At 41.7% G+C, this 14,624-nt stretch overlaps 1 protein-coding gene and 1 long non-coding RNA gene across 4 annotated transcripts in view; one reads left to right on the top strand and one right to left on the bottom strand.

Annotated features, from left to right (window-relative positions):
• Window positions 1-1,408: 1,408 nt before the first annotated feature.
• LOC148650684 (uncharacterized) lies at window positions 1,409-4,386 on the bottom strand. The gene is made up of 2 exons (XR_015926191.1): window positions 4,253-4,386; window positions 1,409-1,979 (listed from the first exon to the last, which is right to left on the bottom strand). It is a non-coding gene; the product is annotated as an uncharacterized LOC148650684 (long non-coding RNA).
• Window positions 4,079-14,624, top strand: part of htr4 (5-hydroxytryptamine receptor 4) — a 143,982-nt gene continuing 133,436 nt past the window's right edge. For 2 of the 3 annotated variants that reach the window (XM_088604721.1, XM_088604723.1), the window contains exon 1: window positions 4,079-4,836. The gene's annotated coding sequence lies outside the window, so the exon portion shown is untranslated. The remainder of the gene's footprint in view (window positions 4,837-14,624) is intronic. The other variant, XM_088604722.1, reaches the window with a different exon arrangement.

Below are 14,624 nucleotides of genomic sequence, written 5' to 3'. Positions count from 1 at the left end.
GAACTGGGCTTAAAAAAATGGGGGGCACTGTAAACTGTTTTAATGTGATAAGTGTTACTGTATAACAAAATAAAGACGCCATTGTGGGAACCATACAAAACAAAACAAAATTGAAAAAAATAAGCAATGCCCATTGCTCTCTCTTGCTATTTCTGCCTCCTGGGAGTAACAATGAGACAGGGACGATTGATTAAAAGTAATAATTATACATGTACAAAACAGTACAACACCAATTAAAACAACACACAGCTTGACAATCACCTGTTCTGGAAATACACAGCAATGTAAAACAGGAGGGGAGGGCTGTTCTATGATTGATCAGCACAATGTGCGCACTTTTATTTTTTCATAAACACTTACGAAGAGAAATACTATGTGCTCGTTTTACTGTATTGTTGCCCCTTAAAAAGCAAAATGGAATAAAAAATACCTGTCAAAAAAGCAAGTAAGCTCTAAAATACAGTATACACTTCTCTATCGCGTTTTGTATCACTGCAAATGTGCCAGCCATGTTCTTTTTTTATGTCCTCATATTTTTTTAAATTAGGAATTAAGTGTAATGCAACTTGCGTTTAGTAGAGGGGTGTGTCTTCAAGGCACCTGTCTCCCTGCTGCTACCTGCCACTGGTACTGTACTTACCGACAGCCCCACTAGATGATTTGGAGAAATCGGAAAATCCATCAGAAGCTGAATTAAGCCAGGATCCCATGGAGAGTCTCCCTGCTCTTACGAAGGGAGTCAGGCAATCTTAAATGGCCGTCCAAAAGATGGCATCTCCAACAGCACCCCAGACTGGGGTAAGCGGTCCGAGTCGAGTCCAGAAAGAAGCGTGCCACCTACTGGTCTGCCAGCACCACCTAATTGCATTAAAATCCTATCAAGATATGCGTGATAAAAAAAATACACTGCATGCACACACTTAATTGTGGTGCGTGAAGATCCAATGCATTTTATCAAAGCAGCTATCTGCTCCTTTGCAGGCCTTTAAAATAAAGGCTCTGAACCCAGGATTGTTTGCACGCCTCGGTCTTCTGGAATCCAGCATGTGTGTTCAACAACAAAGTCAAAGGAGCCTGCATTCTTCACTGAGCTTCAGGTATGTGCGTTGAGGCCACATTCATTGTGGTGTCATGAATGATGTGCTTGCTTCTTTAATGTCTTCTGCATTACACGTGGAAAGGATGTACTTTCCCTGACAAAATGGAATAAATCATTCTGAAATCTGAATGCCCTCTCCGCTATTTAATGGGAAGGAGTTGTTAGGTTTTTTTTTCCAGTTTTCTCAGTGGTTGACTGTGATGCTCCCATGGAAACAGCTCAGAGTAATGAAACCTCAAAATCAAGCGCATCACAGATAAACAAAAACTACAGCAGTGACAAAAGTAAATACGCTGCTCACAATCATGCACTGATATTTTTCTCTCCTCCAGTTTATTTGGCAAACAAAGAAACCTTGGAAGGTAATAAAGCTTGCATGATAGTTTATCGACAGTACTTATGCCTGAATTGCAAGTATTATACCACAGTGATGTTAAAGATTGTTAAAGTACTGAACAATTGACAAAACAACAATCCTCTCGAAAATATGGGACACCAGATACACCATGCAGTATTGTGTGACAGCCTTGCAGTCCATCTCACAAGCATCCCCAAAAGCTGTCAGTCCCCTGGTCAGCTCTCAGTCATCTCCCAGCCCTGAGCCACATACCAACAGGCAGAGAAGTCCAAGACACAGAGACGCCAGGCAGACAGCATGGGCAACTTGTCTGGCCAGTGACATCATAGTAACACTCATCTTAACTCCCATGAGATGTGTTACAAGTCTGATCAAATGATCTTAGGTAACAATGCAATGACAACAGAGGAGGTCAAGTTGAATCTGCCCTGCAAAGTAGAAAGAAGTAACACAACGTTTCAGCTGATGAGCCTACTTGAGGTGTCAGGTCTTCTTCTTCAGCCAGCTCCAGGTTAGGAATTGCTGCAGTGTGAGACAGACCAACACCAATGTCATGTTGGGAAATTAAGCAGTGGTGGGGCAGTCATGTGGAGAAGAGTATCCAATGAGCTCCATCCAAAATACAGGCCATGCTACAGCACCCTGTGTCATCGGCCAGGGGACATGGATGTTCCTCATGTCCTTCTAACATTGCTGGAGTTGGATCACGCTTGTTTTACAACAAAGCAAGGATGAGTTTCTAAGACAGAAATCAACATCCCAGCTGGCAGTAGTGACATGACAGGGCCTTTGACGTATTCACTGTCCCAGTGTCTACAGCATATCAAGAGATGACTGATGGCACTGTGAAGTATCACGGACGTCCAAAGGGACTAACCGTGGGGAGCAGGAGAGCGGAAAAAGACCCATATGCGTAGCGGCGAGACGGGAAAAAGGCCCGGGCTCATTAGTGCAAAGAGTTCAGGAATGCCGTATAGAAACCTATGCCCTCAGGGAGCGGACGTGGGGCGCCCTGGTGCTAGGCGGGTCTCAGGACATCCGAACGTCAATGCTGAGCGAGGACAGAGTGCAAGACCCGGAAATATATAGCCCAAGGGAAAGAGAGAGACAGGAAGGACAGCAGACCGGAAACTAGGGACAGGACAGAGAAGGAGCGCCCTCTGGCTGCAGAGGGCGTGACAGAAGCCCAGAGCTCAGCCATGACATCTACTGGCACTCCCTTTCGACTTCTGCTTCTGAGCTCAGCTGGGCAATGCAGTGCTGCTCAATGCTCACAGTCTTTTAGTGCATCGCCCTTTCATCCTTCCACATGACTGCAGAATCTGTGGGATGTTACACCTGCTGTTTTCATGACGTTAGTGCACAAAGTGATGTCTCTGTATATTTGGTAAGACCCTTACCAAACAACCAGCTGAACTGCTTTTCACAGCATGGGTTCAATACTCGATGCATTTGGAAGTGTGTCTTTATGTAGATTTTCATTTTGACCATAAATGTAGTTATTGCTTTCCTAAAGCATACCAACTCACCCAATTAGGAAATGTTTGAGGTAGTCAAATGTCTGTTAAAAACAACCAAAAAACAATAAACTACTTCAGTGGTTTACCTTTATGACGTTCTCTGATGGTTTTGGTTTGAAAGCCAGTGCTTTCAAACACCAGCCTCAGAAGCCAGGTGTGCAAATAAATAAACATCGCGTACTGTATCATCATTTTAACATTTGTGTTCCTCCAGAAAACATACAAGAACTCAAGTATAAACGGTTCCGCGACCACCAAGAAAGTGAAAGAAATACGGCTAATCAACAGTTTAATATAATGTTTTTAGAATTATTTATGTTCATGTCATTTCGGTTCCGACAGATTTGAAATACGTGTTGCACACTTAATTATTATATTGTAACGCTTACGGCCGACAAGCACTGTGTGTAAGAGCCGGCGTACCAGAGCGGGTGACGTCACCGCCCTTCCCTGTGATAGCAGGACCACAGCTACTGGGCTGTAGAGAGATCTCTCTTTAGCTCACGGGGCTAGGTCGCTGCAGAGAGACGCGGAAGTCCCGGGTTCGAGCCCCGGACGGTGCAGGGGCCGACCTAATGCGGCAAGGGCGCCCGCCTGAGCCCCCGTTGCGTTACAATATACAGTAGCTAGTTATCTAACACTGAAAATATTATAAAGAATATCACTCATAATATCATACAGTTTAGTTTTGTAAACATTCCCATTATAATGTATTTATATACAATTGCTGTTACTATTTTAGACTTTCGTATAAAACATTTTCCAGGTAAAAGAGCTGATTTAAACGAGATGATTTTCTGATCTTTGACGCCAGAAAGGAAACTGCTCCACCTCCTCACGTTTGCCTTGTACAGAAATGTGAATTTGTAAAACACGGACCAGGAAGTTCTAGAAACATTTAACTGCCTCAAAGTTCGATGTGAGAGAGCGCAGAGATCGGGAGAGCGAATGTTTCATTAGGAAAAAAAACGTGCAAAAAAAAATATCTTAACATCTGTCAAGGGTACTGTTTTTGGCGTTATTCGATGAAATGCTGCTGTCCGTCCAAAAAAAAAAAAGAACTTACAAGCAATACAGAAACACATTAGCCGATTTGCAAGCATGGCCATTAATTGCAGTAAGTGCTTCAACCGAGACTTAATTCACCGAAGCAGTGGAACACGGTGTTTAATAATTGAGTTTGCGTCAGTCACCTTCTCACAGCCAGTCAGCTCTGTGACAGATCGCATTTTGGTGAACCGCGTTTCTGACGTCGCACCTGTACCTGATAAATACCTCCGTGCAGTAAAGGCATGAGCCCGCTGAAGGTACGTCTCGCAGCAGAGCACTGGTGCCTGGGAAACGGGACGCCAGGTGTTGAGATCAGCACAGAACTGAAGAGCAGTCACATCCATGCTGCTTAGTTCTTGCTCTGCAGACGCGATGCCTTTCCGTCTCGGGAAAAGCGGACGCGGAAAGATGTTAGTGGAGCAGAAGTGTGGAGCTCTCCTACAGCCCGAGTCTACAGGCGGGGCAGCTCGTCCGCACTGAGGTTGGCGCTGGGAGACAGGAGGAGGAGACTCCTACTGTAGGTAGCCGAAAGCCCGTCTTACTCAAATCACAGATCCCCGCACTTACTGTACACTGGGGTCTCTCCTTTTACCTTCCCAGCCGCTTGTGAAACTCCCGGACAGAAAGAAACAAACAAACTGCCCCCGTCCGCTAAGCTTGACACACAGGATATTTTTGGAAGAGGGCAGAGCGATCTTTCAATCCGGCTTCACGCCCAGTGTGCTCTCTCCAAGAAGATGTGATTTCTGCTATGAGGATTTCTAGAGTCATAACATGGTATTGAGACCTAAGGTCTTCGCTTCACAATGGTAAGAACTGTTTATGTTATTTTTCATTTGTGATACGTCTTTAGTTTAGGGCAGCTACATGCGTTTATTGTTTAGCCCAGCGACGCTTTGAAGCAACTCTAGTCTTACTTTTAGGAGTGTGTTAATATAAGGAGTTAATAAAGGACTCTACGAGCGGCGTGCAAGTTAGCGATCGCGATTCTTGTAAAGGTAGTCAAAACATTGCTGCGAAAAGGTATTTAAATCGACACAAAACGGCGCAGTTTCAGGTTTGCTGACGAAAATGACAGTGGTTTGCTGACGTTGCCCTGCCAAGGGGCAGTTTATAGGAATCGAGTATTAAGTAGTGTCGTGAAAACGTGAAGAGTAGGCATCGAGGTGCGTTTTGCGCGTCCTCATCGCATCTCGTCTCGTGTCTTTGGACCCGACCGAGAGAAGGGAGCCCCATTTACCCTAGCAGAACTTTCACACGGATGTGCGCAGATTTCATCAGGTTTACTTCGTGTCGAATGTGTTAGAGGATTTTAATTCATGAAAAGCTTCAGTCGACTTTTGTCTGATACCAGCGAAGAAGCGAACGCCCCTCTATTAAGTCAAGCATCGCAAATTGTATTGTTACCGCAGCGTGTCAGCAGCAATCACATACAGTACAGTAGCGGCAGTTGTAACAGTGACTAGGCTAATAGGTTTGCACACCTGTACAATAGCAAACGTGCAAGTAAACTTAATATGTTCCGCGATGAGGGGACTGGGGGGGATTCCCCTCTTCGGACTTTTAAGTTTGGGGGGTGGGGGGAGGATTATTCTAAGGGGAGAGCGGAGTTGTTTTTTTTTATAGCGTTTATAAAGGTGAAACTGACTCATATCTTAATAGCCACCCCGACAGTGAAATGCAAATAGCCGGGTTTTTTATTCTAAGATGTCATGTTGGAATGTGCAGAACGGAACATACCTTTATGCATGTGCATGTGTCAGCCGTGAAGATATCTTCGTGGGTTACGCCTCTACTGTATCTTGAATTATATTTTTCTTAATGTGGGCTCCCCTTTCTAAGATTTAGAAATCAGCCTGCGCGTTGGGAGGCAACACGGAAACTTGTTTTTGACACGATCAGTTTATTTTAATACAGAAACGCATCGAGGTCGGTGTTCCGAAGGATGTCGGTAGTTTGAGGAGTCTGAGCACAGTTTTCAGAAACATACTGTGTGCTGTTTAAAACCAATAAGGAAATAGACGACTGGATCAGCACTGGACACTGAAGGGGCATTGTTGTGAAATACTGTATATGCGTGGTGTTTTTATGGATTTACATTTGTACGCTCGCACTTCAAGAGTGATAAATGATTCATTTTGTACACTAAGAACGATAACGCCGCAGGTCCGAAATATTTTTTTTATTAACTATCTTAAACTGGCTTTGTATGAAAAATATTTTTCATCTAATGTAACGATTTTATAGGCTTCTTAAGTGTCTGTGCTTTTTAGCAGGCACGTGTTTTTTTGTGTGCAAGTCTCATGAAAAATAATTTACAGTAGGTTTAATGGAGCGCAGTGACAGCAGATCTCTTTCTACCTTGGTGACGGTACTTTGTACCAATCAGAAGAAAAAAAAAATGAAAGGAGACTTTATGTTAGTTACTCCTTACTTGTAGGTTATACTGAAGTGCGTATCTCTAGGAGAATGGAGAAAGTAAGAGATGGGTCTTTTAAAGTAAAAACTTTGATTAAGTCATCCTAATGGCTCCTAGGATATACTCTGTCAGCAACTGTCATGGCTACATGTGTGCATTTTACTGGGCAGAGGACTCTGAACAGGTGTGTGGAGAAAAAAAGACCTTTTTATCTGCTTTGCTGTTCAACAGAGGAAAGAATTATTTGAAAGGTGTATAGTCAGTAGGTTTGAAAAACTGTAGATAGACCTATGACACTGCACTTCCATATACTGAAGTCGGAAAAGGTGATATTAAGGTATAGGGGAAAAGGCAAAGGATCTACCTTGAAGGTTCATTTCAGTGTGGCTGAATAATACATTCGGTGTTTGATTGTAATTCAGCAGGGCTGCACTCTTTCTCTTCCCCAGAGAGGACACCCCTGCTGATGAAAATAAAAGTACATCTAATTAATTGACAGAAAACCCTTTGATGTTCAAGTAGTCTGCCTTCCAGCCTCCTTTGCTCATGTAGAAACTGATGTTCACTGTCCTTCCTGTTTTGCCTTCAGTAATCTGGGTAGTTCAGTGGTATGTGTCAAGGCGTCAGAAATAAAGTAGGTTTTAAGACAGGTTTAAGTGGACGACAGGTATTTACAACTTTCAGCCTGTTAAATACAAAATACAGGGGTATAACGTTTTCCTGAAATGCCAATAGATACTGTACTTTTTTTGTCACACATTAAGTCTGGATGTGGTTGATAGTAACAGTATTACTTGCTGATGCATGCATAACATGTCATAGGTTCTCATTTTTCAATTCTTTTTCGAGCAGTGGATGAATTCTGCCAGGAGGTGACCAAGTCTTGTGTGTCAGAGCCACTGCTCTTTATAAAGTCAATCTCATGTCAGAACCCTCTGCAAAGTCTTCAGAGATACACCGGGCTGGTGCTGAGATTTCCAGTAGTTTGTGTAAAGTACTGTAGCTTCTTTGGATTGCAACAGTTGGTTATGACTGCAACAAAAAAGCTGGAATGCTTATTGAACCACGTTGGTCTTGAAGTAGCGCCTGTGACTAATGACGTCCCAAATGTAGATCTTTGCTCTTCTGTGCTACTTCATTTTACTTACAGACCTCTGGGGACCCATTTCTGCTGAAAATTAAACCAGGATCCTGTTGTCTTTTTCTCTGAGACACTGGCAGCGCATCCAGCAAACGGCTTCCTTTGTTTTTCAGGTGTATAACATCATAAGCCATCGCAGATGTTTTTCATTGCTAGATCATTATTCCCCCGATAAAGCAATTCATTTTGCACGTCATGGGGTTTTTGCTGTTGATAATAAAATCAATTGCACTGAGTGAACGAGGAATTCAGCACGAGCTGAACGTCAGACTTGTTTACCCTTTAGATGTCTGTGCTAAGCATGGGCTCATTACAAAGTTGATAACTTTGTCCTGATGCCCACTCCCTTGAGTTCAGCCTTACAGAAGTGCAACAGCCTGGTGTTATGGCACAGCTGGAAATGAGGGCTATGTGAGGATTATGCACAAGGCCTGTAATGACTAATGGGTGTCTTCAGTCACTTTAAGGCCCTGTCTTGGTTGCATCAGCAGCAAAGAGCAGGTACAAAGTATACAGTATGTTTTTATATATTATACGTTATATAGTATATGTTATGATCAGATTTTTCAAAAAGGTTCTGCAAACCCATTAAAATGTAACAGAATTCAATACATGCACATGCATTTGTAAAAGCAGTATATGAGTGTTCTGCTCCTCCATAAACCTGTTCACTGTTCAAGTCTTAACTCTCAACCTTTCTCTTTGATTAGAGCAAATTCGTTTTTATAAGAAATGTTCAGGCCTATGTGTTCAGTAACAGGCTTCTTTAATTCCCTATTTTAAAGTTAGATTATTAATTAAGATTTGCACCTTCATGGGGATAACCTGTTCCAGAGGAAACAAGTATTGTCACTTACTGTGCAGTGTATACTAATTTATATTGTATATGCAGTGCCCTAATTAATCTAATTTAATTGTTTCAAATTTAGACTTTATTTTTAATGTATTTCTTTACTGTTTCACCCAGTGTTTGTGTAGAATCAACACTAGTTTAACAGGTTCCCACTTCTCTAGAAAGGCTGGATGGCTGCTTTTGGAATGGACCTTGTTAAAGCCCAGGAGGAACATCTGCACTTTAGGAGGAGGAGACAGGTGACGAGCAGAGGTCGTGCTCCTGTGATCCTGCTGTCTCTTCAGCTTCGCCGCAGTCCAGGGCAACACGTTGTCAGGCTCAGGGTCAGGGTCTGGAAACTGGGTGTTGTTTCCTGCCCTTCTCACTTATTAATCTGCAGCATTTATAGGCTCAAGTCTGCGCCTTTAATAAATGCCACTTGGGCAGATGAATGAATGTTCAGTAGACGTAGGACAGGTGTCATTGGCAAGTTAGTGCTAATGAGTCTAATGGACTGTGTAAATGACACTTGGTGAGTAATCTTATTTCAGATACAGGGTACCAATGCCTCTATCTGCAAACGAGTGTTAGAGAAGCTCTTCCTTTGTTCCATTGCTTTTTTATCTACATCTTCTCTGTTTGTGGCTGAAGTCTCTGCATTTAATGAAAGCGAATTGCATTTGTAAAGCGCCTTACATCCCCGAATATAGAAAAGACACTAGGTTTAAAACCCCCCACTCTTGAATAATTAAGACAATCCTCCAGCTTTCTTATCCTGTGATGAAAAGATAGAAACCAATTTAAATGTCAGGTAGTGTGCCTATTCTGGTTTGTTTTGGGCTTGAAAGCTGTATGTTGTTCCGTAGCTTAATTAACTTCTAATTGCTTGATTTTCTGTATTGTAAAAGGTTTAAAACTAGCACTTTGCTGAGAGCAAGATGATGGGAATGACTTCGCTTTACAGTAGTCTGTCTGGCTTGTGGGATTGCTGTGGTCTGTAACTTCGTTTTTGGTTTCTCCTTCCCTTCCTTATTTAATTGTACTAGACTAAGACATAAAATTTATAACTGTGATGATAATATTACCTGATAAAGCAATCAGCAGCACAAGGTAATAACATGCAATCCTGGGAGCAAATCCTACTCAAAGTGCGCACTGTGTTCCGGTAAACCTGTTTTTATTTCTGCTCTTAGCTCACTTGAAAGACTGTTATTTACAGAGCTACATCTTTAAAGAGTGCCTGGATGAAGATGAGGCATTCTCTCACACTTAATACTGTATGACAGGGCTGATATTTTAGCGGTATAATTAGCTGGTGTTTTTAAAACAAGCTTGCACAATTTGATTTGTATTTGTGCTTGTCATAGGCAAAAATAAAACCTACAAGAAGGTTATTAGTGTGGCACACTAGAGGAATGTTGTAAAACACACCAATGCCAAGCAGACATCTCAGGTGAGTCCTCTTGGGTGTCTTCTTTTGCAGTGGTTTGTCTGTTAAAGGCTAGTTTTATTGCTTAAGGTACAATTGATATTCTTTGATAGGAGCTGTTAAGGTTTTAAATTATTTCTCTAGCTTGGTTAACTGCAGATTGTTCAGTCCAGCGCACAATGACTTTTCCTTTCTCAACCAATGCAAAATTATGACATCCAACTTGTGCAGATAATGACTCACTCACCATGATCATCAGAGGGTGACTTAGAATGTCTGGCGGCTATTTCTGCCTTTCATTTTGTAAGCCCACTTTCTGCAGAATCCTCTCAAGAAAATTAAATATAAGGTCTGCCGATAAACCTTCCTCCTCTTCCTGATTTCCAGTTAGCAAATACAGTATATTTTTCATTGAGGCAGCTGGACATTATTAATTCTTATTTTTAAACTCACATTTCCGTGATATGCTTATGTACTATACTGTACAGTATGTATATTTTAGTGCAGACAAAGCCCTTTACAATTGAGAACCAAAAATGAAGTTTTTTTGCAACTACTATAGTATTTTTTAAGCAGTCAAAGCCACTGTAAAACGTGGCAATTATGTCTGCATCTCTCACAAGAACTCAATCTACTGATCTGAAAATATCCTTCTGGTTTTTACATACTCAATATGTCCCCTTGCAATCTTCTCTCTTCCAAAAAGGTCCAGTTTCTTCAGCCTGTTGCTGTAGGACATTCTCTTAAGTTTGGTTGTTTTTCTTTGGACAGATACCAGAGCAGCAATATCTTTTCTACAATGTGGTGACCAGAACTGTACAAACCATTCTAAATTCGAAGAGGTCTTACTAGTGCATACTATCCCATCAACAACACAACATCCCTTGGTCTATATTCTACACTTTCACCTATCTATCCTAACATTTATTTCATCTAGAAGATGCAAGTAAAAACACCTACCGTAAGTCTTTTACCTGATGTCATCACTTAAACATTGTACTTCTTATCGACCTTTCTGACCGTATTTCATGGGCTTCTTCCAATCTCTTCAAACATACCATCCAATGTGAATCAGACATCAGACTCCACCCAGTCATTCTGTAAAACAGCACAAGTAAACATCATGCCTTCATGTCTGAGTCTCAGGGACATGTCTGAGAAACTTTCCAAGAAATCGCTGTTTTCATTTTCACATATCAGCGATGGACTCCCATTGCATTGTAGGCAATTTGTTTTTTGTCTCATGTGTATGAGAATGTAGTTTGTGAGACTTGAAGTGGAGGAAATGTCCTTGCAGTTGCAGGCTTTTTTTAAGGCAAGCTTACAGTGGGAATCTATCAATTCTATAGGGTGGCTTCCTGAGTCAAAAGAAGACAGATTCTGTTATTCTGTTTTTTTCTGACCTCCTCTGTGCTCATCGTTCTGTAAAAGGTTTGAAATTACTGCTTTTGACCATGGAAAGATGAGTGCTTTGGCTCTTCACCTACAGTACAGCCTGTGAGCCACACAGGACATGTTGATTTTCTTGCAGTGTCGGACATCACTCTCTTTGACTCAATCACAATAGTTTTCCAGAGATGCTATCGCCTGTTGCTATGCTGAACAGTTTATCCAGTTGCACCTTGAGGAATAGCCCAGGCCTGTGCTCTGTTGTCAGGAAGAGTCTCAGTACCTTCCCCACTTGTCATCCTGTGAGAGGAGACTGCAAGTCGACACCTCTCAGTTCACGTTTTCTGTTGTGGAGCAGCTGTCAGTATGCTCCTCCATATGCTGTCCGCATCCAGGTGTTTAAAGCTTTCTTTCCTGCTTTCCACAGCTGGCAGAAAAAAATAGCTTTTAATTTGCAGTGACAGTTATCATGAAGAATTCTTTTTACTCATTAATATTGTTTTTTTATGAACACAATGAATCATACTGCATCACAGCATCTAAATCTTGCTGCAAAGAATTTAAAAATGTATACTGTTATTATTTAAAGTTCATAATGACTAATCAGAAACAGACTAATTATTCAAAGCATATCTTGCAATTTAAAATCTCCTAGAAATCCTCTAACCCAGATGTCATCACTGCGTAAAACCTCTGATTGCAAGCTAACATCTTTTGATTACGGCGTTACAGAAACGTCATAACCTCTCCATGCGCTATGTGGGTAGTTCTGACTACTTCTCATTATTGGAGAATTAACCCTTTCTTCGTGTTGCTGTTACAGCAGAAGGAAACCATCTCTTCTCAGGAGGGCAAGAAAGGTGGTTTTCTTTTCCCCTCTGCCCTGAACTAACTAATTGTTCTCTTATGCGCTATTTTGGAAATGTTGAAGCCTTTCTTTGTTCTTAAGAAGCTGGCATTTTAAAAAGACCCATAAAAACTGCTGGAGAGTTGTTCGTGAGGACTGGAGTTTGGCGCCCCTGTTCAATAATCTTGCTGCAGAGCCCTATTGGGTATGTTTACAATTTGCACCACAGAAATTTGTGCTGAACCACAGATTTTGCAAGGAATGAGGGCAGAAATAAGGGCAAATATAATCCTAGAATACTATTTATAAACATCTGAATTCACACATACTGTATATTTAGACATATACAGTACATGTATGTCAATGTACTAAATATGCACTGATAACATCGAAAAGGTTATTAAGCTTTAATTTATTTACACAATACTTGTTAAAAGAACCATTAAAATAACCATCTTAATTTCATTCAGAATGAAAATTTAAATGTAAAGAAATATAGTTTTGTTTTATTTTCACTAAATGAAAATAAACATTCCACCTCAACAGAAGACATAACATTTTAGATCAAAAGTCTCCAAAAGCTGGATCATAATATAAGGAATGACTGACCAGGTTACGGGTATTGAAGCATATGCTGTAAGTGTGTATTATGGTATGAGCGTGGAAGATAAAGAGAAACTGAAAGCAGAATTAGGCCAGAGGGCTCTTTTGCAGTTGATATCCCTTTACTATGGGCCCTCAGAAACACAACACATTAACACGTGCTTCAGATATTGTGATCAAGGTGCTTACCAACCGTTAGGCACTAACCATTCATAATTTTGCCTCTTTTATTAAAGGGGGTGAAAAATAGCTGAAGAAATTTCATCCCACGTTTGTATATTTAAGGAACATGGGGCACAAAGTGTTTTATCAGCTTTGGCACTGAATGGAATTGTCATCACATATTAATGTTACAACAAAGTAAGAACAATAAATCATAAAGCACTGGTGCAGAGGGCTCAGAATAAGAAGGATTGGACTAAATAATCATTTGACAGACTTGAAAGATGGAAGCCGTGGATGGGACACAAACCAGCGGGTCTTAGGGTTCCAAAGTCTGGAACTGGGGGCCCCCATGCATAAATCTGAAAGCTGTAGTTTTCAATGGGGTCTCTGGAGACTGTCCAGGCCACCCCCTGAAGATCTCGCTTGAAACCCATTCCACATTCTTGGTTAAACCAACACCACCACTGCCTGTCATTCACCGCAATGTTCTCGCCGTGTCTGTTGACTTGCAGAACCGCTTTCAAATATTTTCTCCTTGCTGACTGCTTGCTCACAAGTATGCCTTTGTGAGGCCGTGACAGATGAAGCCCTACGGACATGTGAGACTGGGCCTTTCTGATCAAGTAGATGGGACCTTGACAGGTGTGTGTTTATATACTGTACCTCGTACTGGATAGCGTTCGCTCGTGTAACAAGATTCCCTGACTGAGTAAAATGTTGATTTGGGATTGCTTGCACTTTTTTCCGCAAGTAAGTCGTGTAAACAGCAGGATAAAATAGCTGCTTCCAGTTGTAACCGTCTTGAGCATCAGTTACATTTTAGGTTGCTTTAGGCCTTAAAGGGGAAAAGAGCACAGAGCACTGTGGCAGCATTTGATGCAGCAATAAGGCTATCTTTAGTCTAAGCTCAGTTGTGTAAACTTAATGATTCTGTCCTAGCAACTTATCACCTCCTCCGAGTGCTGGATTGCAGAGATATACATCTAATAAGAAGGTCTGGAAATGTTACAGCTTCCCTTCCGAGGCCAGATCGATTTGTCGTCTGTTTTCTAAACATAAACTAAATCCCTTCGAAGGCACCGGAGACCTGGGCTGGATCGGGGCCTTTACAGATGGCAGGGTTTGCAGGAGGGGCGCGAGTTGTTATCTGTTTTCCATTTAACATTTCATTCCCTCCCTTAATTAGCTTTTGAGTTTTTTGCAAGTCTTGATTTTCCTGGAGATGGCTGATGCAGAGGCAGTGGCCGCACTCGCTTGGGGAAGAGCCCACTTCCAAAGCAAATGCCTCCGTCTCTGCCAGCTTCTCTGGAACCCGAAAGGGTCCCTTTCAATCTTTGCTGACTGGCCCCGTTTTTCATTACCAACAGATGTAAATGAGCACTCCATGAAAATTAGTTGACAATTATTTGATTACACGCATACCAACATCAGCTTTAATTTTTGTGTTGCTGGGATAACCTGATCTGAAGTTATAGTTTTGATTGGAAACAAATATTCCCTGTACTGTAAACTCCAGCATATTAGGCTTGGCAGGAAGTGGCTGGATCGAGTCAAGTTAGTCCACTTTAGGAGGCTAGCTCATCATCTATCAAAAGCTCCTCAGCTCTTTAATGCACAGACGAATGGTTTGTATAAGCTCTTGGACTGGAGGTAAAGAGTCAGAATTCCTTGGCCTTGTGACACCGAAGGTTTCAGATATAATACTCAGACGGCAGAGTCTATGAAAACCAGACAGCAAACTGCGAACTGTTTACTCTCCAGCACGGCAAGTG

The sequence above is a fragment of the Lepisosteus platostomus genome, chromosome 13, assembly GCF_059453375.1.
Source record: "Lepisosteus platostomus isolate fLepPlt1 chromosome 13, fLepPlt1.hap1, whole genome shotgun sequence".
Classification (NCBI taxonomy): domain Eukaryota; kingdom Metazoa; phylum Chordata; class Actinopteri; order Semionotiformes; family Lepisosteidae; genus Lepisosteus; species Lepisosteus platostomus.
This window is presented reverse-complemented; position numbering and strand designations above follow the sequence as displayed.